Source organism: Ochotona curzoniae, unplaced genomic scaffold (assembly GCF_017591425.1).
Source record: "Ochotona curzoniae isolate NIBS_2020 unplaced genomic scaffold, NIBS_Ocur_1.0 contig_2927, whole genome shotgun sequence".
In the NCBI taxonomy this organism is placed as follows: domain Eukaryota; kingdom Metazoa; phylum Chordata; class Mammalia; order Lagomorpha; family Ochotonidae; genus Ochotona; species Ochotona curzoniae.
In genome coordinates this window covers 6,636,338-6,664,182 of record NW_024465654.1, presented here as the reverse complement: position 1 = coordinate 6,664,182, position 27,845 = coordinate 6,636,338, and the positions used below count along the sequence as shown (strand labels likewise).

The following is a 27,845-nucleotide window of genomic DNA, read 5'->3' as shown; positions in this document are numbered from 1 at the left end:
AGGACCCTGAATCCTGCAGTGGAGGGGAATCCCTCACCTGCCCTCAGCTCTCTTTGCCTGAGAACTGCTTGCTGGTCGTCTTCGTCCGTTTTTCTTTTTTCAGCTGAAGATCTTTTAAAACATCACCCTCAAAGCAAGGACAAGGAAGAGGTGAGTTGGTTTCAGAACAAGAATACGTTATCAACGTTCTCTCCTTCCTCCCGCACTGGCCCTTCTCGTGAGAAAGCCTGGGTCCTTGCAGGCTCTTGCCTCTGTCTGCCGCCAGCTGCACTTCCCCTGATGGCCACACAGGCGATGTGTCTGAGTTCTTTTCCTTTTGGTTCCTTCACAGAGTTGAGAAGGCAGGACTGCAGGAGGGACAAAGACTTCAAAAACCTGTCCCCAAGGTGAGTGAGCACCCAAGTACCCTACCTGCCACCTCCTATCCCAGGGCGAGAGACACACCCTGGGCGAGTCTCCTTCTGGGTCGTGCTGTTCTACTGTTCCCATTGTCTCAATCCCAGTGTTTGTTGTTCACACCCACACCAGTGGAAAATAGGACGTGGGAGTGAAAGGCATCGTGCTTGTGCTGCGGCCAGGCAAGCGAGGCTGTGCTCGGTGGGGGTTTGAGTCTGGTCAGTGCAGGCTGCTGTTGCATGTCATAAAGCTGTGAGCACCTTCTTTTACTCTGGCACCTGTAGTTGCATCACCACTGTTGGATGTGGGTTCTTCCTTGCCGCACTCATGTGTTAGGCTTGAAAACAGTGTGAGTGCTCTTGCCAAGCTAGTATATTCTTGTGCAGTGGTTGAATGCATGGGCTCCAGAGCCAGGGACCAGAGTTCAAAACTCAGTCAAGCTGAATCTAGCACAGAACTTGAACTGTAGCAGAATGAAGATAATAAAGAAACCTATAGGCTGAGCATAGTGGACTTCTTAGATAAATGTAGGTCAGAAAACGATGTATCTTCCTTTCAATCTATGGGTAAGGAACAGTAGCAAAAGAATCATCAACAACTTTTCTCCTCTGGCCTCTGATTAGATATGCAGACCTGTGGGACCGCAGAGACTGTTGGGCAGGCCCATGAGGACCTGTGGGGCCGCAGAGACTGCTGGATGGTGACCTGGTCCATGCAGACCTGTGGGGCCGCAGAGACTGCTGGGCAGGCCCATGAGGACCTGTGGGGCCGCAGAGATTGCTGGGTGAAGACCTGGGCCCCGAGCAGCTTCTCACTGACACTGCTGTGGGTTGCACAGTGTGTGAGACAGACTGAGCTGGATTCTCATAGTCAGCCAAAATCGCTTATCTGCTGAGGTCTAGCCGAGGCTTTAAAGTATCATTAATGTACAGGAACTGGAAAACACAAATAAGGGCTCTAAGAATGTTGTTTGAGTGAAAATAAATGAGACAGATATGAGATTTAGTTAAATGAGGATTCTGTTCAGTCCTTAAGTTGTGGAATGTAGAAAATTGTCTGTGACATTTCCCTGATGTTTTGTTAACGCTGATGTCTACTGAATGGGATATTGGGACAAAATATTAGGAAAGCAAATATTTATGTTATTTTGAGAAGAATTCTAAGTCAGTTGTTGGGGGAAAATTGAACAAATTCAGAAGGGAAGAAATTTAGACATTTGTGATTTGCCTCTGCTATGAATCTGAAATGAAAGAGGGATTCAGAACTGCCCAATCTAACAGTTGCATTAAGGAATCAACGGAACAACCCAGCTGAAGGCAAGCCATCTCCACTTTAACTGGAGATGTCACTCAAAAATATCAGAAAGAGTTGGCAGAGCAGTCCTAGTCAAAACAGTTAGGTGCTAAAAGCAGAAGCCACGACACTCAGCCCCGCAGAATCCCCCCTGCTTCAACCTCCCCAAATATGATGAACTAAGAACAAGGAAGTCTGTTTTCAAGCGAAAAGAAAATCCACGGAGGCCGAATTGGGATTATCAGACAAGAAGTTTAAAGTGACTTTATATGGTAAATTCAGCAGACCCAGAATCCAGAATAAAAGAGCCGAATGAGAGCTCTCAGAGGTAGACACGAGCCAACGGGGTCAACCTCGTGGGCACGAAGGCTGTTGTCATAAACTGGGATGGAACCTTGCTGGCATGTGGTTGTCCTGATGCTCAAGCACGTAGTTGCTGTCCTCCTGTCCAGCGGGGGTCTTAGGGTGTAGACGGCGGGGGATGGTCATCCATGTGGACATTGTCCTGCTGGCCTGGGGCACAGCTAGGGCTCACTGCTCCTCCAAGCCCAGACAATGCTATTGTCTGTGCACACACTGGAACTCTGAGGAGACCACTGTGGTGTTGCATAAACTTAGGCTGACGCACTTCAGAGCCTTAGCTGGCTACTGTGATGTCCTGTGGCCTTTGGTCAATCCCAAGAGGCATAGAACAGCACATGAGGGGCGGTGGGGCTGGATCTGGGAATAAATGCCTTAATAGCCAGCCTGTTACTGATGTAGTAAGATTTTAAACACTGCCTGCGCTTAAGGTAAGGAAATGTGGCATAGCTGCTAGGGGTATGAATTCTGTGCAAGGTCTAAGCTCTTAGCTGGGACACTTGCATCCCACGTTGTTCCAGTTCTGTATTTCTGCTGATACACACCCAGGGTGGCAGGCAGCAGGTGATGCACCCTCTGGCACCTGTATCCCTGCCACCCGAGTAGAAGGCCGAGTGTGCCAGGCACTGAACTGGCTCAGCCTGGACTGGTGGGAGCATTTGGGGGCATGAACAAGCAAATGGAAGATTGGTCTCTCTCTTTTACTCTCCAGATTGCCGTTTTAAGTAAATGTTTAAAAATAATAAAACACATAAAAATATGCGTCAACACTGAAATGGCTTCAGGTTACATTTGAAAGAATGTAGTGAGAAGAAACCAGTGTGTAATTTAATGAGCGCGCTATGGGATTTCCTGGGCTCTCTTTCCCATCATTTAAGAGAAAAACTTGCAGTGATGTGCTTAACCTGACTGCTATTCTGCTTTCTTAGTCCACAGGAAGGTTCTGGAGATAGTAGGAATGCAACATGGGAAGGAAGGTCGCCCTGCCAGGAGCATCTCTGAGTTAAAGAGAGTCTGGGAGCAACAGTTACAGTGGAATTGGGTGAGTGAGCAGGGGAGGAAATGTAGTAACCACAATGTCCCAGGACGTGGCCTTTGCTCTCATGGCCACTGTCCAGGACACCAGTGGCTGCTCTCTAGGTTTCACTGGTTATTCCACTTATGAAATATCACTGCACACCAGGTCATGGGAACATAAGACTTTTCAAAAATTATTTGAGAAGGAGAAAAAGAACTAGAGCAAGAGAGCTCGGTCTTCTCTTTGCTGTGTTCATATCTGCACGACTCAGACAGCTGAGGATGGGCCAGACCAAAGCCGGAGGCCAGAAATTCCATCTGGGGCTCCCTTGTGGGTGGCAGAGACCCAAATGCCCCAGCCATTGCCCGCCACCAACCAGGGCATGCGTTAGCAGGAACCTGGACCAACAGCAGAGACAGGACTCAGGTCAGGTGCTCGGATATGGAATATTCGTGTTCCAAACAGTGTCTTCACAACACGAGGTTTAATAGAATCTTTGCTCAGATTCTGTTTATCCAGATTGCATTTGCATCTTTTTAGTTGGACATCATGTGTGAGACATCATATGTCAGCCCTCATGGTCCCTGGAATGGATTTGACTGCTCCTTGCATGCTCCTCCTGCATGGCCTTTTTCCTGCATTTGTCATCTACTCTGCTCTTGCTCAGAGAATAGGCCGTGGACCACCCACTCGAGGAGCATGTGTCACTGAGCGTGGCAGGGCCTGCACCTCCCGTGGGTGCAGAGCTGTGGAGCCTCAGAAGGAAAAGGCAGTTCTTGCTGGCCGTCCCCACCCACAGCAGTGAGGCAGGCAGTGGTCCCCACCCACAGGGATGAGGCAGGCAGTGGCCACTCTGGGGGCTGGTCAGCACACCAGTAGAGGTGAGAGGGAGATTACAACACCTATTTCTTGGAGAGATGGGGACTTCAGGAGGACAGCAAGTCATTGTTTAGTGCATGTGTGTCCCAAACTCTGCCGAGACGTGTTACCCCAAACGATGTGGTTCTCTGTGTCACACATCTTTACTTGCTGCGTTTGGCCACACTGCATGACTTTGAATAGAGCAGGGTTTGTATATCCTACTTATTCATTGGGTGCCCTTGTGTCATTATTTTCTCAAAATTTCAGTTTTCCCAAACCGTGTGAGGTAACAGCAATAAGAGAGACCAAGTAACCAATCAACTGAACAAACCACAAAGCCTCACAAGACTTGCTCTCCTGGATTATCTGGAAGACTCGGCTGTGTGTATTCTGAATCCTGCTGTGCATGGTGTCTGGTGTGTCTTGCACGTTGTGTCACTGTTGTGCCTCTGTGTGTCCCATGTAGAGCTTTTGAGCCTGATGGACACACAGTGTTGCGGCTTGAACGCTGATAAAGTATGCATTTTTCAGTCTCGTGCTTTTATGGGGAACTGAGACGGTGGATTTCACTTGCAGCTCTCCCGGTTGGTGCACCTGTAGCCTGGTACCCTCTTATTTCCACTCATGGCTCCACCTAGTGGTTGTAGTTGTTGTAGCTGAGTTAGGAAGTCTGGGCAGTTGTGTTCCTAATTTCTGATTTCGAAAAACTATGATTAGAATAATCTGTCACAAAATTGAAGTAAGTTCAGTGTGTTTTCTTTGAGGGCAGGCAGTATTTCAACTCTCATCAAGGCTTTTCATTACAAATACTAACAGTATTGATTCGCATGCTTATCTTAAGCCTACCGATTTCCTGATTACTAAAAGCCACCCTCTCCTTGGAGCAAGCTCTTTTGGAGTTAGTCTGAGGATCTGGTCGTGGTCCCCATGTGGAGTGCAGACTCCATGTGGTCCCATGTGAGCTGACGTGTGCCTTCCCGAGGGAATGCCTTACACCGATCACTTGTCTGCTGGAAAATACAAATAAGTAGCTGAATTTGGCAGTTGTACCGCGTGACGTCATTTTGAAGAGTGTAGTTCTGTGTGCTACGTCGGGCCAGAATATATTCACAAATGTATGCATCCTCTCTAGATGCGTAAACACGACCATGAAGATGCTCTCAGCTCTAACTTACGTCTAGACTTGTGCATGCAGACACACAGCACTCAGAACCAACACCTCTGAGCCCCCACTCCAGCAGACCTAAGTGCAAAATATCGAAGTTACTTTAAAAAGTTCACGGAAAAAAGACAGAAAAGGGAACTCTTTTAGTGTAAAACTTTCTGAAATCTGTGCATAACAGGACCAAAGTTCTTGGAGGATAGGTGTTTGAATTTGGGAAATTTGTGTTTTACACCATAATGCAACCCTGACTTTCCATCCTGAGCTGCCTGGACTTGTGCGTGTGGCCACAGTCACTAACACACAGTGACTGAGGGTGGGTTCAGGGCAGAGGCGCAGGGAGGGCCGGCAGGCAGGAGGTGGCTGTGGTTTTGGTCTCCCACGTGCTTCAGCAGAGCCAGCTTCGTCTCGTCTGGCACAGAAGGCTGATCTCCGTACCAGTCCTTTCTCTCCCAGGGGCTACATTGGGTGGCAGCGCCAAGTAAAGAAACTGCGCCTCGTCCCGTGGCGTGGAGGTTTCTGGGACTCGCTCCAGCATGTTAATGTTGTATTTGCTCTTATTCTTCTCTGAGCAGTCTCGTCCTTTCTTCCCAGACCAGCACTTCAGCAGAAAGGATCAAGAATCAGAGAAAGAACAGATACACTGAAGACGTTTATACAAACTGTAATTGAATTTTAAAAATGTTTCCTCTTGGAAAGTTTTAACTCTTTAAGCAACTTTCACTTCTTTAAATTGTAAAGTTACTATCTGCAGCAACAAGTGCATTTCATTTCATAATGTGAACTGCAAAACTGAATGTGCATACACTTCTGTGTGTTACTTGTAGTTCTATGAGAGGCTGCGCTTATCGTTGCTCCAGTATTATTTTCCTCTTGCCCCTGCTTTGGGTTAGCATTGTCTGCGTGTGTAATTGCACACATGGGTGCTTCTGAACACCCTGTTAAAGCAGTGCTGCGTGCCTGCACACCAGGGCTGTGGCAAGTGCGAGCACCCACGCTGTCACAGAGGGAGTGTGGCACTGTCGGCTTCCAGGTCACATCTGCTTCCTCATCCTCTTTTTGTCATGCGGCCTTAGTGAAGGCAGAAAGGACGGGCCCCTCAGCTTCTCCTGAGAGTGCTGAGTGCCCCCCATCACCCAGGATTCTCAACATGATTTATTGGGTTGACAACCAAACAAAGCAAACCACTTCTTCAAAGTCCGAACTTCTGTAAATAAAGTGTAGTGTTTCGGTCTTACAGCTAGCCCCATGACTCGCGTTGTTTTAAACAAACCCTTTAAAGGAGTTGTTTTAGGATTTTCTGAAAACAAGAGTACCTTCTGGACAAAGCCCCATGGTTTGAAGAAGGGCTGCCCTGCGGGTCAGAGGAGAGCTCCCAACGGATAGACCTGGAGAGAGGGAAGGCAAGGCCGAGAGCTCAAACTCCTGGCAAGTCAAGTGTGAAAACAAGTATTAATTGCGCTTTCCATTGAAAAAAAAAAAAAAACTTGGGGGCCCGGCACGGTGGTGCAGTGGTTAAGGTCCTTGCCTTGAACGCCCGGGATCCCATATGGGCGCCAGTTCTATCCCGGCATCCCCGCTTCCCTTCCAGCTCCCTGCCTGTGGCCTGGGAAGGCAGTCGAGGACGGCCCAAAGCCTTGGGACCCTGCACTCGCGTGGGAGACCCGGAAGAGGCTCCTGGCTTCGGGTCGGCATATCATAGGCCTTTGCGCTCACTTAGGGAGTGAATCATCGGATGGAAGATCTTCCTCTCTGTCTCTCCTCTCTGTATATCCGCCTTTCCAATAAAAAAAAAATTAAAAAAATAAATCTTAAAAAAAAACTTGAATGAATTCTGGTTGAACAGTGAATTATTTGATCCCATTTATTTGTAATATGGAGGAGTTTTCTTAATTGCACGTGGCTTGTTCCTAAGAATGAAAATAAATACAGCAATCACCAACACCTTTTTTCGGCAGGTTATCTCTCAAAGTTTCACATCATAGTTGACAGTAAAACCAATCCCGGGACTTAGTCTGGACGCTTCTGTGACTTGGCTCCCAGCTTTGTCATTTTTTCTCTGTGCTGCTGGGAACGTGCACTCACTGGGAACCACTGCACTATTCCAGGGCTCTGCAGAAGCCTCGGCGTTGTGTCAATCCAACTTGACTGCACCGGGAGGAAGTGTGCGGGAAGGAAGCCATGGCAGGAGCAGCCATCCCGCACTGCGCAGGACACGGCTCCTTCCCAGTCACCGTGTCAGAGCAATTCTAACAGTGACACACGAGCCTAAAGAATCAGCCATGGAGGACTGTCTGTCTTCAGAAACATCTGACAGTCTCTTTGTGAATATGTAAGATGGTTTTCTTAGGTACCATGAAGTTTGTTTTGCAAGACCAGGCCTTGATGGAGCCCTATTGGTTTTGTTTATCCTGGCTCTGGGCTCTGTTTCTGATAAGTTTCCTGTTGTTTTCACTTATGACTGATGTTTCTTTGAATATGGAATATGAAAATACCGTTGCACCAAACCCAGGCTATCTAGCCTTCTTGATGTCTGTATTCTGTCGTTAAACACAAACAGCTCTGTGCACTTCCGTCCGTCTTGCAGCTGACCGAGCGCTGCTCTCCGGACAACACACGGCCTCCTTTGATGAGGACTCAGGGCTGGCACACAGGGAGTTTCAAAACCCGCATGCATTTTTCATGTCTCCCTTGCACAAACAGTAAGGGGAAATGCACAAAGCAGGCCTGGTTTCTAAGATGAGCACAGAATGGCTGGAGAATCCACTGCCCTGCCCTGCTCTTCTTGGAATATATAGAGTATGTATGGGGAAAATGGCAATTTGTCAAAACCTTTCAGGTCAAGAGTTATGCCTTAAAAAGTGAAAAGTAATTGCAAAGTCCTCATTAGGGCAGCCTTCTGTGAGATGGTGAGAATGGGGCTTTGAGACTGGTGCAGAAGCGAAATGGGAGGAACCAAGGGTTTGAACATGTTTCCTGGCCCCAACATCTAACATGGTGAGAAATCCCGGGCCACACTGAGATTCTACAAATTCCTCATCTTTCTTTTTAAAGATTGCTTTATTTTGTTTTATTTTTGGAAAGGCAGATTTACAGGAAGGAGAGACAGAAAGATCTTCCATCTGCTGGTAAGCTGCCCAAATGGCCACAACAGCTGTAGCTGAGCCAATCCAAAGCCAGGAGTCAAGAGTTTCTTCTGGGTCTCCCACGGGAGCACAAGGTCCCAAGGCTTTGGACTGTCCTCTACTTTCCCGGGCCACAGCATGGAGCTGGAAGGGAAGTGGAGCAGCTGGGACACAAACTGGCGCCCATATGGGATCCTGGTTCATGCAAGGTGAGAATTTAGCCATTGAGCCATCATGTTGGGCCTTCTCATCCTTCTTGATAGGATTAGGAAATGTATTTTTTTTCATCCATACGCTTAAATGTGTTCCCTGATTTTCTATGCTGAACATGCAATACTTTAGTAATGAGTTAAAAGTTACTGAAAATGACTTGTACTTTTAATGCAATGGCTCAATCTAATATGAGAGGATGTGGGCAGGCTTTATAAGCATATTATTATATTAATGTTTTGCTATATTTCTATTATCTGCAATAATGATGATTTCTGCAATAATCATTCATCTAGTTTTGAAAAATATTTTGTTCTTTGTTTTACCTTACTTGGAAACAAACACTGCCTACGGAATTGTTTCACCAGTACAATCGTGAAGGGAAGCAAGTGGCTGAGTGTGTACCTGCTTGGGAAGTCGGCACGGCTCCTGCAAATGTGACTTAGTCCATGAACTCTGGTGTATTCTCAGGTAGGTTGTGAAGGCCAGCTCTTTTTGTTTGAGCTGCCCATTTGTATGTTAGTTTTTCCATGCCTGTAAATGCCAAGAAAGCCACTAGGAAGAATTCATAACTGTGTGTACTCCGGTGGCACATCTGAGATAGCCGATGTTGCACTGCCTTATCTTCTTTGTCCCCTTCTCCTCACTCATCTTACAAGGTGTCCAGGCTAAGTTTGGGCCAACTTGGCATAGCAGATAAAGCTGCTGCCTGTGACGTCAACATCTCTCATGGTCTCTGCTTCATGTCCTCGAGCTCCACTTCCAACCCAGCTCCAAGCTGGTGGCAAGGGAATGACAGCTGGGGATGGCCCAAGTGCATGAGTCCCCTCATCCTTGTGAGAGGTCTGAATGAGTCTGCTGGCTTCAGCCCAGTCCAGTCCTGGCTGCCGTGGCCATCTGGGGAGTGAACCAGGAGGGGAGGCTCTCTCTGTCTACTTCGGTCTCTCTGCAACTGTTTCAAAATGAATAAATGAATTGTGGAAGTAAGTCCATGACAACGCAGGACCACTGGTGAGCCAGCAACTCTTAGGGATCTGAATTCAGCCAGTGGGAATCCATTCTTGCTGACTGAGCCACTAGTCACCTTGGGACATTTATGGAAAAAAATTATCCAAAGATCTTTATGCTTGGAAATGGGGAATGCTTGAATACCGACCAAGTCTGCCAACTCCAGTCTCAGCTCTCTTGAATACGGAAGTTAACGACTGGCTAAACAGAGACTGGTGTCTGAAAGACATCAGAGTGTGCTGTGGGGAGGTACCCAAGGTGTGTCGATGGTTGACATTCTCTTGAGTGCACCTGCTGGCTCTCTGTCCATGGGATGCAAAAGGAAGCTAAGTTTGGCAGAAGGAAATTGTTCAGAGAAGCAGAAATGGTGCCGCCCATGTGTGTTTGTCAACTGCCCTTTGCTGCGGAGCTTGAGAGAGGGGCTCTGCCTGCCTTTAGGACTTCAAGCTGCCTCCCAGCTGCCCGGCACCCACCCACAAAGCACAGTGTGTCCCTGCATAGCCTTCTCGTGGGCTCATATGATCCCCTTCTGAGACAGTTTTCTTTGAAGTACATTGTCCACAGTATTTGCGGAAAAATATCCACGGACCCAGGCGTTAAGAGCGTCTCGTCCAGAAGCCCCAGCCCTTGAATAGAGATGGCTCGGGGTTCAGTCCTGCTCACAGCCCTAGGCAGGCTGCTTGTCCTCTTGCGTCCTTCTGTCCTCACCTTTCCTCAGCTCTGAGAGTGCACGCTGCATCAGACATTGGTGAGGCTTGGGGGGCGAGCTTGTATACTTAGACGTCCCTACTGCCTGTTGCATGTTTACTGTTAAGGTCACTAGTAAAAAAGGAAGGAAGAAGCTGACGCATACGTTGAAGGAAACCTTTAAGAATATGAAATATAAGAACAAACATCTAAGTTTCTGTTTCTTAAAAGACAAGTTAATGAGCTCAAAGTAAAGTAGTCAGAACAAGCATGCAGTTCTTGCTTCCAACGACGGTCAAGGTAAATAGAGAAGACTTTGTGAACTCCAAATAGTGAGTTCAAGTGCGGGAACTGAGGCCAGTGAGCCGGGGTCTACACAGTAGGTGAAGTTCAGAATATGAGAATCGCCTTCTTCCACCCATCTACCCAGCCGTACCATATTAAATACATCCAGTCTGTGGACTGGGCGCCCAGGAGTCAGGCCCTGTGCAGGACACCGACGCTGCTTCGCGGGTGACAGTCCGAGGAGGAGGTTTCAGAGCACAGGAATGGTGCAGTCATTCTGTTACAGTGTGTGCTGGTTCGGGGATAGGAAAAGCATTGGCATGGAAGCAGTTTCACTGAGTCTTGGTTACAAGTGAAGTGTGTGTGATCTGTGTGGAGTATGTGTGTCAAGTGTGTACATATGTCTCAATGTGTGGTATAAAACAAGTATGATTTATGTCAAGTATATGAGATACATATAAATATATAATGTGGGCATGATATCTGTCAGGTGTGTTTTATATATGTCAAGAATATAAATGTGAATGGTGCATGATACATGCCAAGTACAAGTGGTTCATGTCAAGAATTTATGATATATGTTGAGTATTTAAGAAATATACTAAGTTTAATTTCAAAAATGGATAGGAAGTGAGGGTGCTGGGACACAAACCAGGGCCCACATGGGATCCCATTGTGTACAAGGAAAGGATTTTAGCCTCTAGGCTTCCACGGTGGGCACCCATTATTATTCATTTACACAATGGCATATAAACAGATTCCTGAACTGAGAAACCAACCTAAATGAAATATTTAAAATTTTCCTTGTCAGGGTTTTCTCTTTCTAAGGTACGTATTAGATATTATAAATTACTGATTTTATTTTATGAATTCTTGAGACAATCCAGACCAATGGATTAATGGCCAACTGAATTGAGCTTTGTGGCTTTATCCACTTGATGCACCTTCTAGAGAAAAATCAGATGATGGTCTTTTCTGGAGTCCTAGGAAAATATGGAGTTGTTTTTTTTTTAATTTAAATCAGTGGTTATATCTGAGCATTAAAAATAGTAAGAACTGAATTCTAAAGAGCCTAATAGAATTAGCAGTTCAACCTGGGATCCCACGTACATTGTAGGTTTGCTTTTAGAGACGAAAGCAGGCAGACTACCATCTGATCCACTTCTGAAATAGCTGTGATGGACTGACTGTGTCTGAGAACTTCTCCTAGGCACAGGGTGGCAGGGAGCCATCTGCTTGAACTGTCACTGCTGCCTCCGAGAGCTGGAGACACAAACGCAGAGCCTGTAACCGCTCAGGGACCGAGGGGGGAACATGGGCACAGAGCCTGTAACAGGTGTCTGAAGTGCTCGACTTGATGCCTGCTCTTAGGAGAGATTCTTATGTGAACCTGTTCCCTGGTCGTTTTATTGTGGTGCTTGTTCTTTGTAAATTTCGTTTTCCTGTAGAAACCTGTAGTCCTTAAAAGACCAATACAAAAATTAATTTGTGTTCAAGCAAAAAATGATCACAATCTTCCCTTAGTATTTACATGTCGTAGGGATCTGAAAAGCTTAAATTGAACAAGAACATCAAAAGCAGTAACTTCAGAGATTACACATTCCTGTTACAAACACCCTCAGAGACCCTAATATGGCAAGAGTGACCAGTGGTTGACAATACGAACTCTGTAGCCGGGGTCTTGGGTCAAAGTGCACTGCCACTTGCTGCTCCTGTTGTCTAAGATGACCTTGAGTTAAGCTGCACGAGTGGGTGTGGAGCAGTGCGGCAGAGAGTACTGCCGGCCTGGAGTAGAGCTGGATGCTGGGGCCTGGGCTTCCTCCCAGGGTGGGTTGGAGGCCCTATAACCTGGTTCTGCTGGTGGCATTTTCTAAGTGAGAGCGGCTCCCCGGCTGAGCAGCCCCCCGGGGCTACGTTTGAGTGCCAGTGGAGCACAGCAAGGCCTTCATCCCTCATTCCGTTTGTGGGGCCAACCCTCTTGACCATTCCTGGGGTTAGAAGATCCCTCTGGGGATAGGCTGGAGATCACAGGCAGGAGATGAAAGGGGCCACGTGCATGCAGAGGCCTCTTGGAGATGGCCTTCATTTCCCCTCCCCGCGGGGGGCCTGTGCCCCTGTGGACCAGGAGGTAACCAGAACACCACCCTGGCTCCCCCGGTGGGCTGGACAAATAAACTGAAGTGACTTGTATGTGTGAAAAGTATGTTAGTGTAGAAAAGGCCACGCTGGAAAAGAAAACAAAGCCCTCCCGAAACCCTTCCCTGCTTTGCCCTCCAGCACGTTTGCTCCCTTGGACCTGGTGTCTGGAATGCTCATCTGTGCGTTGAGATCCTAATGATGCTACAGAGAGCACAAGCCGCGGGGAGGGGGGAGGGAGGCACAAGCTGGGCTGGAATCCAGGCCCCTGCTAGGGTCACAGGCGGCTTCCCAAGGCTGAGGGCAGCCAGCACGGGCCGCTTTGCCACATGCTTGGCTGGGGTTGTGCAGCGCCTGGGGGGCAGATCTTCGTAGTCAGGAAGGTTCAGGCCACAACAGGAAGAGGAAGATGATGATGAAGATGCCTCCCCCTCCCCAGGCACTAAGTCAATAAAGTGACCCACACTCTCAGCAGGAAGCTTACTTCCTGCAAAAATCTCAGTCTGCCGAGAATGTTTGGGGTCCCTAGACATTTGATGGTATAGTGTTTTGGGGGGTAGTCCTTCAGCAGTGACTTCCGAACTGTGTGATCCCTGAGAAGTTGCCGGAGCTGGAGGACAGTGTGTGTGCCCCAGAAGCATTGTCTTACTTCGCTGGTTGTTGTGAAGAGCAAATACCCTAATAAATGTGAGTAAGGAATTTGCCTCCCAGTGAATGAAGCCGTTTATTGTTTGTGTCCTCATGAAGTGCTCCAGCATCAGCCATGCCCTGAGCCAATTTTCTCCTGAGTAGTGCTTGCATAAGACCAATTTTCAAGAGAATAACTGGCAACAAGCAACTATAGTGAAATACAACATGTCTCATATTTTTAATGGTCTGGTGCTTTTCCTCTCCTCGAGAACAAAGCTGGAGAGAATTGGACCACAAGCACGGTAGCTTCCTCATGTCCTTCAGCTGTCCCTGCCAGCAAAGGAGCCGTGGTGACGAACTGTGGGCTTCCTTTCTCGGTGGGTGGCGTAAGGCCGCGCAGCTGACCATGCAGGAGGCAGCCTCAACTCCCCAAGTGGAGAGGAAGCAAAAATGTTAACTGGAAGCCACACGTAGGGAAATCTGAAGTCTGTCTCAGTGTGTGGGTCATTTTTAGTGTCTGGAGCTAGAACAATAGGAGAGGCTGGGGAAGCCAACAGAGGTGGAAGTCTGGGCATTGTAGGGGTCATCGTTGTCTCCAAGCATATAAACGCCAGACAGGAGTCCCTTCATTATCGCTGGAGTCACCACACTGCCTTGTTTCAAACAAGCTCAGATGGTGATGTTAGTGTTCTGGAAACAATATTCAAAGTTCTTTGGGCCCCTTTTTTTCTCTTTCACCTACTTTCATGATTAGGAAAAAAGTCTACGTCAGGCACATCTGGTTACCACGCATGGCAGAGATGCCAAGATCCAAAGCATGTGTATCTCTGCTGGAGTGTGAGTGTATGTGTTGGCGTGTGTGTGTGCACGCGTGTGCTGGAGTATGTGTCTGTGCTGGTATGTGCTGGCGTGTGTGTGCGTGCGTTGTCTCACATCTGGTACACATCTGCTTTTATACTGTGTGTCATTCGCTGCTCTGACCCTGGAGGAGCCGAAATCGACTCCTCTACAGGTGATCAAGAGAACTACAGACTACCTGCCCTTTTGCCTCTTGCTATACCACTGTTAGGGTCCTGGGACTTCGTGCTTCGGCACAATGGCCCAGCACTGAGTCATCTCCAGGTTGACAGTCTGGCTTAGGAACAGTTGTATTCTTCTGTCGGTCTTGGGGAGCCCTAAGATCCTGGGGTGGAGGAGCTGGGCTTGGGGGCAGCCCCCGAGGGCCCACTGGGCGGGGCTGACAGATCAAGGGAAGATTCTGTTGTGGAAGGCAGTGTTTTGGCACGTCTTCCACGTTGGGCCCTTGGCTGGAGCCTAAACCAGTGCCAGGTCATGGACTTCCAACTTCCAAAGGTGTGAGCCCCCTGTGCCCATGTTTCCTTCACAAGGAGCGGTCTTGGCTGTTTCTTTGGCACCTCAACAAGCTGGCTGTGAGAGCTGTGTGCTGCTGCATTCCCAGTTCAGGCAAGGCAGAAATCCATGTGAGGTGCCTGTGGGGAGGACTAGCCACTTACTCTGTGTATGTGTGAGTGAATAAAGACAGTCAGGGTTGGGTGAAATGACGGTACTGTGTGCTTAGCAGACTGTTGGTTTTCAATGTAATCATTTATCTATTCTACTTTGATTATGCAGGATGCTTCCGGGTGGCACAGATGGGCTGTATTGCAGTAAGAACTCTAGATTTAGACTAAAAATAACTTTTCAATGGCTCTACCCTTTTCATCTCCTGGCTGGTTGAGACAGTTGAGTTGATGGGTTTAGCACTAGCACAGAGTGGATTCCCAATGGCTGATGCTGTTCTGAGAAGCCTTGAGGAAGCACTGTACCATAATTTGCTTTCCAGATAAACCTTCCAAGGCAGGATGAAGAATTATTGCTCAATTGTCATAAAATTCTGATGGGATTACAAACCCTATACTCATCAGTGTGAGCGAATCGTCATGGTTCCTGTGTTATTACAGCAAATACCAGTGCGTGGTGAAGGATCAGACAAGCCAGGGGATGCAACAAGGAGAGTGAGGAGGGTGGTCAGGAAGCCCAAGCCGAGAGCAGAGGACGTACTCACAGCTGTACGTCATCCGAGAGCTGAGGGGAGACGGCAGATGGGGAGTTGGTGCCGGGAAACTCCTTTGTACTTGAGTTGGAGCTTTGACTTGATGGTATGCTGCAATTGCTCCCATCGCCACAGGAGAAAAGGTCGCAGCCTTGGTGCGTCAGCAGCAAATGGGACGTGCAGAAAGATCATGTCTTCCCGGGACAGCATAAAAATGTTGGCCGCCTTGTCTGGCAGAGAAGTGTTACGCTGTTTCTCTTTCATGTAAAGTATGGCCTTCCCATGAGACGAGTCTCTGGGGAAATGAGTCGACATCCTTTTCCACCCCTGCTAAGTGTCGGATGATTTTATTTGTTTTGTAAACTGGAATGTGCTAGAGATGACCCACTGAGATGGGCTAAACAAAAGAAAGCAAAGCGTTGCACCACTGCCTGAGCTCAAACCAGATGCAACTCCTCACCGGCTGGCTCCAGAAAGTTGCCTATCAGCTGCACCATTGGTCATCCAGACCGTCGGAACTTGCTCCATTTAATTCTATCTGATAATTTGGGGCAGGTTTGGAGGTACCTTCCAGAAAGTTCTTCAGGGGAAAAAGAATCTTCACCCAGGAAGTAAGGATTTGAAGTAAGTTGCACTTTTCCTAGTCAAGTTGGCCCAGGGAGGGGGATATCTGATGTCTTGGTATTTGGAGCAGAACTCGATCCCGGCTCACTTCTCTTGTTAAGAACCCGGCATCCCTACATGCCTTCTGTTAAAAGCTGTGCCGAGTCATCTGATTCTCTCCGGGCAGTTATCCAGATCCAAACATCATGGAAGCTGGGCAGAAGGAGGCAACAAGACTGCAGTGCAGGGTGGGATTCAACTGATGCGATGCGACACCAGGGCAGACTCTGCTGTCTGAGGCCCCCTGGTCTGCAGAGCTCGGGCTTGCCAGGCTGTGGGCCTTCGTGTCTCAGGAGGATGCCAGCACCAGGCTATCTCTGGAACTCCATGGAAGGCTTTCTGTCGTGCTGGACAAAGCTGGTCCTCGGCAGTTGGTCTGTCAGCAGCATCATGGAATGCCGGGTGTCAGTGCAGCCACAGAGGTGGTTGCACCTGGGGCAGGAGGCACACTGACAAGGGCATAGAACCCCAGGTGGGAGCCAGCTGGGACATGAAGGGTAGGCTGTGCTGCTCCTTCAAGAAATCGCTAATGACTGTAACTTCCCTCTGTGCCCCAAGGACAGGTCTTCGCAGGATGTGAAGAATTTATGGTCGACATGGCCTCACTGAAGGCTCTGGAAGGCGTCTCCCTGGGGCCCTACGCTTTTTAACTTACTCAGCATCCCCGGAAGAAATGCCGCTTCCGGGGTGTGGCATTCCCAACACCATCATTTTCTTCAAGTGCAGCGTGCATGCTAGCTGCGTTCCTTCTCTGACCCTGCAACTCTACCCCGTGGTGCGTTTCTTGGCAAGCAGCAGGGCCCACGCGCCTTTGGCCTGGGGCAGTAGCCTCAAGAGCAAGCCAGTTAGGGCCGCAGGTATGGGGCGTCAGCATTCTGTAAGAGCCACAGCACCGCAGGGTATGCGGGTATGCATGGGTACTCCCTGCTGGTGGGCAACAAGATGAGAAACAGCCCGTTCGGAACGCCAGCAGGTGTGTGTAACTTTTCTAAGAGGAAAAGTCTGACTGTGACTACTTAGAGATTTAATTCTGAGAAATTAGAGCAACTTTTGCCTTGCAAAAATTTTCAGTACTCTTTTTCCAAATAAAAATAGAAGTCATTTTGACTTTGAATCGAGGTGCTTCCCTAAAGTTCAGAAAGTCAAAATATCAAAACAAAACAAAACAAAAACCCAACAAAACAAACTAGCAAGCATATTATATCATCAAGTGAAGAGGATGTCTTAATTTTAAAATTATTATTTTCTGATTCTTCTAACAAAGCGTGTCTTTGTGTATCACATTTTAAATGAGGAAATAGAAATATTGAGTTTCTGTTGTTAGAAGTGGTGGGTTCTGTTTGCTGTTACCCTAGAGAGAAAATTCACTGGTCCCTGAACTGTTTTACTAGCTGGACAAGAGAGGGCAGTCATGCATTCCTTATATAATTGTGATGCACTTTCAGCTGTTAAAGGGAAACAGCATCTTTAAAAAGGGTTGGAAAGAATATAAAATTAATGTGAAGCATTGATACAAACATGCCACATTTTATGAGTGGAAGCAAGCAGAAAGAGAGGATTTGGGGACGATTACCATATAAATCACTTTAAAGGGGTTTTGACAGGCAAATTCAAATAAGACCAGACGTAAAAACCCTTTTCCACTAAACCTGATTTAATTCAATCTGAAATAAGCAGCCATTTAAAAAGTGAGGCTAAGTCTATGAACGAATGAGAAAGCCCTTTTCAAGCTGAAACTTGGCAGAAGTGAGGTTTAGCTTCAAAGAGTCATGTGCTCTGACCTACAGCACACAGTCAGAATGGCCAGGATTTCCAAGGGAGCAGGGCGGGGTTGCTCAGCTGGCTTCCCGAGAGGTGGGCTGGGTGCCACACGAGGGAGTCAGGCCGTGCCCGCCCTGCCTGCGCCCTTCCCTGCACAGGACCCTGGAGTCAACTCCGTGTTTCATGTCAAACCCCAGTCAGGACCTCCAGAAAGGCTTCCCCCAGCTACCCCGGAAAGGAGGCGCCCTGGGGTCAGCCCCTTATCCAACAGCCAGAAACAGAGGCCTCAAAGCCAAGAAAGAAGTAAGACATTTTCTCCCGAAGATAAAGGGTCGCTCAGGACAGTTGTTCTCACGCTAGCCCGGTCTCTAGCGCAGCCTGGGTGAACCCGCTGCGGCTTGTGCTGGCTCGGAAGGTTCCGTTTGGCCTAGTGATTGCTGCCTCATCTCAGGGCCATTGCCCACAGAGCCATCTCTTCCAGAAAGGTCAGCTTTCATCAAACCCCATGCTCTGCAGGGCGTGACCCTGGCCTGCTGCTGCTGGATCCCAGATTGTCCTCACAGCATGTGTCATGTCTGATGTTATCAACGAGACCTGGAACAGTCCGCAGCTGGCCTTGCTCTGGGGTGGGAACGTGCAAGCAAGGCCCGTGTTGTCATCCACGCCATCCCAAAAGGCAGGGCACAGAGCAGGTGAGTGGAGAGCAGAAGTGACTTGGCAGTCAGGAACAGTGCCTGTGAAGGGCTCGCCTGTCACGCATGGGTGAGATTTGGCCAGAATCCTGAGGCCACTTTCTGGGGCAGGCCTTCTCAACCGTGTGTCTGGGACTCTCCGGCCACCTGAGGCTCTCAGAGACTGGCACCAATGCGTGATGCAGTTGGAGCAGCCACTGTAGGGCCTGGAAAAGCAGTCAGGGCTGGTTCAGGAGCTAGGGCCCTTGTGGGAGACCTGAATACAGGTCCTGGCCCTGACTTTGGTCCAGTTCAAATGTGGTTGGTATGGACATTTGGGGAATAAACTACAGAATGGAAAATTCTCTTCTCTTTCTCTCTGGTGTCTCTGTCCTTTGAATCACTAAATAATTTTTTTTTTTTAAATTAAGAACTTGTTCAAACACATGTGAGCTATGCTAGTTTAAATTAATGTTTTAAAAGTTAAAATTGAAAAAAACATGAATTAGAAATAACAGTAATAAACCTTGCCTTACATAAAAACAGCTGTGTTCCTCCCCAAATTAGTGTAAGTGGAATTGTGTTAATTTTTTGCACATCTTTCTTTAAAGGTCTTGCTTCCTAAAAAGTCATTTGGATTGCCACGCTTGCTTCAGTATTGAGTCAGTTATGATCTGTTGTTTTGGTTAATCCATACAAGAAAAATCCTACCTGACAAGCATACTAATGTTAGAAAGGGAGGGCGCATTCTAATATCCAATTGGGTCCTTGTATTTTTTATACTACAATAAAAATGCAAATAGCAGTGGTTTCCTGGAGATTGGCTGGAGAATACAATCAAATCATATTCATGAAGTTTTGAAATCTCTCGTATTGGCCTACCTTGCCGGTTGATGAGGGCATTTTATCCATGCATAACTTTTGTAACATCTTGGCGTGCTGTTTGAAACATACTTTCACTACGTTGCACCGTGCAAAGCCCACAGGTACTCAGACTTTCTGGAAATGTCTCTGGGACACTCGAGTGGCCACGCTGTTTAAAACCGTAGCCTTCGCTCTCGGCCGTGCTCCCTGACTCCCCTTCTCTGCCGTGCTGACTCTGTCTTCGTGCACTCATCCCTGCTCCGTCGCCACCATCTGTGTCTCTCTCTGAAGCCTCATTTGTCCATCCCTCTAGCTAGCTTAGTGTCGCCTAGCCCTACCCACCGTCACCCAAGCTTCTTCCGAGCACCCTAATCTGACATTCCCTTACCAGGCAGCTGCTGTGCCGAGGAAGACTTATTCAAAAACAGTGACCTTTTCTCTCTGAAATTTAAAATAGACTAAAACTCCTTCAGGATGAGAACAGAGTATCTCAAGCAGCATGTGACACATATGATGCTACTTTTCAAGATTTATTTATTTTTATTGGAAAGGTAGATATTCAGAGAGGAGGAGAGACAGAGAGGAAGATCTTCCATCCATTGGCTCACTTCCTAAATGGCTGCAAGGGCCTTAGCTGAGCCGATCTGAAGCCAGGAGCCAGGAGCTTCTTCCAGATCTCCCACGTGGGCGCAGGGTTCCAAAGCTTTGGGCCATGCTGTCATCGTCTGCTTTCCCAGGGCACAAACAGGGAGCTGGATGGGAAGTGGAGCAGCCAGGACACAAATGTGTGTCCGTGTGAGATCCTGACACTTGCAAGCCAAGCGTTAGGCATGGAGCCATCAACCTAGGCCCCACATACATATTTTTAATCAATTATTTTTCACTTGCAAGAACAATATTTTCAAAGAGAACGTTATTTCCAACGCTGGCGGGAAAGGGATTGTTTGCACTCGCACTCCCACGTCCTTTGCGCTGATGCCTGGGTGCTGGGGTCCAGCGCTGATGCCTGGGTGCTGGAGCAGCCGTGTGCTCTCGGGGGAAGACGCCTGCGCACCGCAGCATCCTGGACACGCAGCCAAGCATCAGCCGAGGTAAGCTGAGGGGGTTGCAGGTCCTCGGGATCCCAGTCCACTCCAAGGACAGTCCAGCATCCGAGGTCACTGTCCGACAAGCTTCTTCACATCAAGATCTGGAAAACACGCAAGGCCTGCGGCCACCAAACGGATGTGCATCAAATGGGTAGGCAGCTAGTTAGGGCTGCCAGGTTGCCAGTCGCCATCTGCCAACCCCGCAACTACGCGCCCTCCTATTTGTCAGTCAGGGCGTCTGCCCGCCCACAGTGTTCCGGGTACATCCGGGCCTGCGCAGAGGGTATAAAAGGAGAGGAAGCGGCCCCTGCGCTCGCTGCGCCTCGGGCGGAAGCGGAGGGTCATGGACCCCGCTTGGCATTGGCGCTCCGTCTGCTGCCCCCGAGGAACCCTGCTGCTTGTGTGAAAGGTTCCGGTGGGCATGGTGGGTGCCCAGCGGAGAGACCTGACTGTTGGAGGGAAGATCCTTCTTTAATTTCGAGTAAATGAAAGTGTTAGTAGATGAAAGAAGGAGACAGAGCTGCTGGTGAGAAGATGAAGGTGGCATGCCAGCTCTGTGCTGAGACCTGCCTGTTGTCTGCCCCGTGCCCCGAGTGTGGAAAGCTGCGTACAAAGGCGCAAGACTCTGGATTAGCAGGTAGGAAAAACACTTGTTTCTTTTCGGGGAGGTGAGGAATTGTTGTTTTAAGATTCATTTTTATTTAAGACGCAGCTTTTGCAGAAAGAGGGACAGAGCAAGACCTGTCCACTGGTTCACTCTGCATGTGGCCACACGCCGGAGCTGAGCTAGCTCAAGCCAGGAGCTTCTTCCCAGTCTCCTCCATGGTTGCAGGGGCCTTTCTAGAACGCAGGTGAAGAGCTGACTGGGAAGTGGAGCGGCAGGGGCGTCAGTCGGTGCCCATATGGGATGCTGGTGCTAGCAGGCAAAGGATTAGTCTACTATGCCACTTTGTCGCCCCAGGGACAGTCTTTCAGAATAGCTAGATGCTAATGAAGACAAGCCAGGTGCGTTTTCCAGCGTGTTAATTGTGGATGCAGGCAGGCCATTCGTAGTCTCCGAGTCAGTTCCCACCATAAAATGAGCACATCGTTTTCTCAGATGGTTCAAGGGAGAAACTTAGATGATATATTTGAAGGCCCTGAAACAATTGATGTGCAGCAGGTATTTGATTGTGAAATATGAGCCACAGCTGGGAGCTCTGAGGGGCGGAAGGCCCACGGACAGCCGTTGTCCTGCGGCCGTTCCCTCCTGCTCTGGGTCCAAGGTTCTTAATCAACTCTGCATTCAGATCCCCTGGGCGAGCGCCGTCCCGCACGGCAGCTGGGATGCTGTTCCCCAGGGGATTCCAATTTAACACCAAAGCTGGGCTCCTTAAATTCTTCGTAATGACGTGGCACATACGTTCATGATAAACTGTATAATTAGCATCCCCACCTTGGCTGAGTCAGAAGGCAGGGCCGCCGCCAGGGGCAGCCGGGTCCTAGGATGGAGCAGCTCCACCTGCCCCAGAGAGCCCTTGGCGTATGCAGACCACCTGCTGCGGGACTGCAGTCCAGCCCAGGGTGCTTCAAGCACAGGGCCCACTGCAGCCCAGTCCATATACCCTCATTAGCCCTGGGCCTGGCCCCACACCCCAAACAGTAGCTGCTCTGCCTGAAAGCGGTCAGAGACCTTGAGGCTGGCCAGTGCTGAGCTGGCTGACCCTGTCTGCCTGCCCCCTCCCACAGGCCCCCGGGGAGCGTTGCTGCAGTTGTGTGTCTTCTGCCTCCTGTGTGTCCCAGCGTCCTCACGTGGCACTCCGTGGTGTGCTGTGCGTCTTCTTGGGAGCCGTGAGTAACTCAGCATTTCCTCGTCCGTTGCCTAGGTTTTTCTGCGAGAGTGGTCTTGTTTAGAGCCGTTTGCTGCAGGCCTGCGTGAGTGCTTTGGGGGACAGACCCGCACCTCCTGCGCACTTCCCGCGGTTGGGGCGACTTTCTCAGTTGTATTGATTCTGTTTGGAATCGATGGATACCGGAAATGCTTGTACTCTGCTGGAAATGTTCCCCTGTTACACACTATGCATTGTGTTCTCCAGTGCTGCTCTGAAATCTTTCATGGTTCCTAAAAAAACAAAAACAACCTGAAACAATGCCTTCCACCAGGCTTAGGACTGGATGTTTCAGTAGTCTTTTGGAGCAGGTTCTCACCTTCTTGAAAACCAGCATGCGCAGTGTGTGAGGCCAAGGACTGGTTAAAACCTGGTCACCTCATTAATGCCTTTTGTGTTTAGAACTCACCGCATTGGGCCTTGTTTGGGACCCAGCGGTGCAGTAGCCAGGTGAAGCGTTAATGAGGTGGCTGTCTACCGCACTTGTGGCTCTGGCCAAGGCCAACACGGAAGGCAGATTCGGACATGTTCTGAAAAATTGGCCAGACACCCGTCAGGCAGCAGAGCTGTGGAGGTGCGGTGGTTGTATAGCTGGCTAAGGGTGTTCTGGATGCCCGTGGAGCCTGCAGTCAGACCCCTAGCCGCGTTCAAGACGGGGGAACCTGGGAATGGGACGTGCCAGGTGCGTTGTCTGTGGCCTTGAGGTACATCACTGGCAGGGGATGCCTGCCTGCCTTAGTGCTGGTCACGCCCAGCCCCGAGTACTGCCCGGGTGATGGGGCACTGCACGTGGACATGAGACGTACTGACCTCTGTGCTGTGTTCAGCAGCCTGTGCATCGTGGCAGATTGGTGTCAACAAGTCGATTTGGTGATGTACAATAGCCAGTTAACTAGGATGGGGGCAGCACTGTGATGTGTTGGGTTAAACTACCACTTGTGATTCTAGAATCCTACCTGGGCACCAGCTCCAGTCCTGACTGCTGTATTCCATATTCAGAACCCTGCTAAGGGACTGGGAAAATTAGCACAAGGTAGCTAAGCTATGTAGGCCCTCCCCTCGCCTGGGAAGCCCGGGTGACAGTTCTGGGTTGAGCCTGGTCCAGTCTTGCCTGTTGAAACATCTTTCTTCCTGTCTGTGTAACTCTGCCGTCAGCAGAGCGGACATGATAGGATAGGGCACGTTGCACCAGTACGGGTGGTACTTTGAATGGTTTTGCTATAGTGATAACACAAGGGCTCTTCAGAAACGTCACAAAGTTTGATGCAATGTTTTTGCGCCAAAAAACTCATCATTCTAATTTTTTTTTGAAAACAATGCTGGCCTGGGGGGCTGGAATTTCAATCTAGAGGAAAAGCCTACACTCAGAACCCCTCCTGGCCTTGTGGCTACGTTCCCCTGCTGTTGCTTAGGCTGCAAGTTTCCAGCTAGCCTCGCCCGGCTTGTGTAGAAACATGTGACTTTTTTTTCAGGATAAACCAGAGGTCCTCTGCCGGCTTTCTGCTTGATTCTCTCTAATCCTCCTGTGGCAGCAGACAAGATGTTTCCTTATTTTTGCAGCTGTGCTGACTCGGGTTTGAACCGAGCCACTGCCAGCTGCAGCACCAGTGTGGCCGTGTCTTTTCATGCTAACACACGCAACATAGTTGAAGACGATGGGTGGAGAAGGTGCCCACAGTGTGGTAGTGTCAGTTTTTTGATGTGTCTTGGTGCGTTGGGAAGTGCATTGCACACAGACTTCCTTGAATTGCTCAACTTGAGCAGTGACAGGGCTGAACTCATGCAACCTGACATGGGAGTCTACACTGTCCACGCTGAGGTTTAGAGAGGAACTCCTTTCCAAACAAAACAAATACTGAGTGTCTTTTATTTAGCTCTTCTTAGAAGAGTGCAAAGATGTTGGGCAAACATGGCCCTTGGTGCTTTGCTGGCAAGTCTGTCTGTGTTGCCTAACTCATGCTTGCCCGGCCAAAGGCGTCTCCAACCAGGGCGCAGCACCCACGGACTGTCTGTGAACGTGATCTCTTCCGCCAGGTGGCTGCCTTGGTGCTTCGAACTGAAGCTCTTGATCATTCAAATGTGCTTTCCTATTAAAGTGGGTACTATAAATTGAAGCTTTCAAGTGAAGCCATGGTTGGCAATATATAGCTTACCCTTCCAGTTTGAAAACTCTGTGTAAGATGGTAAGTCAAGCGTCAGAGAGGGCACAGTGAGCTGGTTTCCCCTGGCTCCGTCTATAGCCAGCTCCTGATGACTGCATAGCAGCTCCAAGGTTCAGGAATCCATTTATTCCATTTGAATTTATACTCCAGTCCTGCTAAATCAGCAGTCTCATATCCGTCAAGTGTAGAGACCTATTTATTTCATGCTGATGACAGAAAAGTGTTTGTATCAAAGTAGCATGGAAGTCAACAGCTTGCCCGCACTCGGCCTCAGAAAAGTGCCAGAAGCGCCCAACAACCATGACCAGAGTTTGGGATCCATTGAAATCCTTATGTGCTAAAGCTCAGACAGGTTTTTAAAAACTTACCTTTCAATGTGTACTCAATAGGCAGAGAGGGGCAGAGCTCCCATCTAACTGTTCAGTTCCCAAATGTCCACAGTGACCCTGGACCAGTCTCCTGCATGGGTTAATGGGGACACACCCATCATAACCATCCCCTGTAGCTTTCTGGGGACACGCAGTATTTGTTTTGTTTGGAGCAGGAAGCTGGACTCTAGCTGGGGCGCTTGGCATGTGCCTTCCCCACAGCACCAAGTGCTCACCCTCAGGCCATACATGGGCTTCTCTTCTGTTCCTCCTGTGATTTAGAGGTTCCTGATAGAAATCTGAAACAGATTAAAACATTGAAAATAATTTTTTAGATGAAGGAATAATGAAAATGTACCAAATTTTTTAAATCAGCTTTTTTGTATTAATCTAGCAATAAATTTTGGATGACTTATGATCACTGTTAGTATATAATTGAAAGTATAGGTTGTAACTGAAGGGAAGAGCATAGGGCAAGCTCATGTCTTAGTCTTCGTTATTATAATTTGAACTGAAGGTCAGCCCATTGATTGACAAATGACTGTTGAATGTAAATTGTGTAAGAAATCTTTGGGGAAAAATCCTGTACAAATGATGGGCAGGTCCTCTATACCATCAGTGACAATAGTGTCCATTCAAGCTGCATAAAAAGCATGTTAAGGTTGCACTGTGGGCTTTTTTTGTTTTTCATACCAGAGATGAAGACAACAGTACTAAATTAAAGTGAGAAAATTTGAACACAAACAAGAAAAACAGTTGAGTGAAGGCTGGGACAGCAAGGCAGAGAAGGCACTTAGGTGTTATTTTCTCAGCCAAACTGGTGCTGCCAGTTAGGTATCTGTAGGATTCTATTGTATTTATTCTTCCTTGAGCACAATTTATTCTTTTGAAATTGTTCTGAAATGTTTCCCCTGATAGCTGTGTTGTGTGGGCCTCTGAATGAGTACTCCAGCTCCACTTACCGCGTTGTGACGGTCTTCCAGTTTCTTGGAGCATCCATATGTTGCTGCCCTTGCATTCCGTGGTTGATCTGCCGTCAGCCACGGCCAGTGGGTGTTTGTCAGCCTACCAAAGAACTCAGGCCAACACAGATTACACCTGCAGATGCATTAGAAGCCAGTAGATTTTCCCTCTGTCTCTCTCTCACACACACACACACACACACACACACACACACACACACACATGCTCACTAGTAACCTTGTCACCTTTGTGACTAATGGGATTTCACATCAAAGGGATTCAATTTGTTTGTGCTTCCCTTTCATAATGAGAAAAACTGCAGCATCTCGAGGTGCAGCTGAGGACAGGAAGTCCTCTGGGGTTGCAGAGGGAAGCCCTTTGAAGGCGAGAGCTGATAGCTCTGTGTGTGGGCAGTGGCCCCAGTGGATGCATGTGGCTGCCAGGAAGCAAAGGAGATGAGGGTGGAGGCTCCTCCCAAGGTGAGGGCGCATCTGGGGGTTTGGGCGGGGGTTGGGATTCAGACCCAAGGCGTGAGCAGGGAGCGGAGGTTGAGTCCTGAGCAGGGGTGGAGGTGCAGGGTAGGTAGTTTGCCCTCTGCCCGCGGTGCCGCTGCGAGGAACGTTCTGGCTGGGGGAAACCAAGGCACCCTCAGGTGCTCACGTTCAAGAGCAAGACCATCCATCTTTGCGTCTCTTTCCCACTTTTACCAGCTGTTGATTCTGCCTTGCTAAATGAGTAATGTAGGTGACATTTTCAGTAACAGTTCTGAATGATTTCAGAGAAAACATTTAAATATAAAATTAAAGCGGGTGGGTCTGGCATAATAGCGCCGGGATCCCATATAGCTCCGGTTCTAATCCCAGCAGTCCTGCTTCCCATCTAGCTCCCTGCTTGTGTCCTGGGAAAGCAGTCGAGGATGGCCCAAAGCCTTGGGATCCTGCAACCACGTGGGAGACCCAGAAGAAGCTCCTGGCTTTGGATTGGCTCAGCTCCAGCCGTTGCGGCTGCTTGGGGAGTGAACCACTGGGTGGAAGATCTTCCTCTCTGTCTCTCCTCTTCTCTGTATATGTGCCTAAAAATAAGTGAATCTTTAAAAAAAATCAGAGCAGGTGCTTAGGCTGGCAGTAAAGGCATCCACCTCTGCAGTGGTTGGAGAGAATGAGCTGCTGTTTCTGCCTCCAGCTGCTTGCTAAGGAAGAGCCTTGGGGGCTGCCCCCACAGGGGACAGGGCCCTCTTCCCACGTGCCACAGCCCAAGCTGTTGCAGGAATTTGGGAACGAAGCATCAGACACACTTTCTCTGCCTCAAAAATAAGTGAATAGTGCTTAAAAATGAACAATTCATGCTTCAGAGGGTGCGTTCCTAGCCCATGGACAGGCTACATCTTGGACAACAACATTGGAATTGAGCAAGCTGATTGCTACTGTGTTACATGTAAAATGGCAGAGAGATCAGAGCTCAACTCCAGGCTCCTCGCAAAGGGCTTAGAAATAATTTTCAACATTGACCCTCATGGTGGGACAATGATGTATTCCAGTCTGGATTTTCATAGTCTTTTGAAGCACAGGAAGTAAGCACTGGAACTCAGTTATTGTATCTCAGCTGTCATGGTAGCTACTGGATAGATGGAAAATACATTAAAGCTGAATAAACCAATTACTTAGTCTTACTGGTCTTACCTCCATTGTTGGCGTTCTGCATAAGGTCACTCAGATGGTCACGGTCACTTTGGAGTCATTCCTACTTCACAGGAAGCCTTGTTGTGCCTGAATTGTTTTTGTCTGACTTGTTTTTGTATTGCCTTCTTTGAAAAAATTACCATTGAAAAAGACCTGATTTTGTTTGAGACAGAGAGGCGAGTGAGAGAGACCTAGAGAGAGGAAACCGTTGTTGCATTCACTCCCCAAATGGCTGCAGTGGCCAGGTTGGGTTAGGGTGAAGCCAGGAGCTGCTGCTGGGTCTTGTGTGGGTGCAGGGCCCCAGTGCTCAGGCTGCCTTTGGCTGCTCTCCCAGGTGCAGTAGCAGGGAGCGGGATTGGAAGTGGAGCAGCTGGGACTTGAAGCAGTGCTTACAAGGGATGCTGGTATCACAGGCGATGGCTTCAGCTCCAGTGCCGCAGGGCTGGCCCCTAAAACTCATCTTTGTTGAGCTGTATTTACACATAAGATTCCATGCTTTAGTGTAAACAGTGTGGTAGTTTTTGACAAATGAAC

At 48.7% G+C, this 27,845-nt stretch overlaps 1 long non-coding RNA gene across 1 annotated transcript; it reads left to right on the top strand.

The window, feature by feature from the left end:
* The first annotated feature begins 127 nt into the window (after positions 1-127).
* Positions 128-8,209, top strand: LOC121155605. Its single transcript, XR_005883683.1, has 3 exons — positions 128-150; positions 332-386; positions 8,187-8,209. It is a non-coding gene; the product is annotated as an uncharacterized LOC121155605 (long non-coding RNA).
* Positions 8,210-27,845: the final 19,636 nt, after the last annotated feature.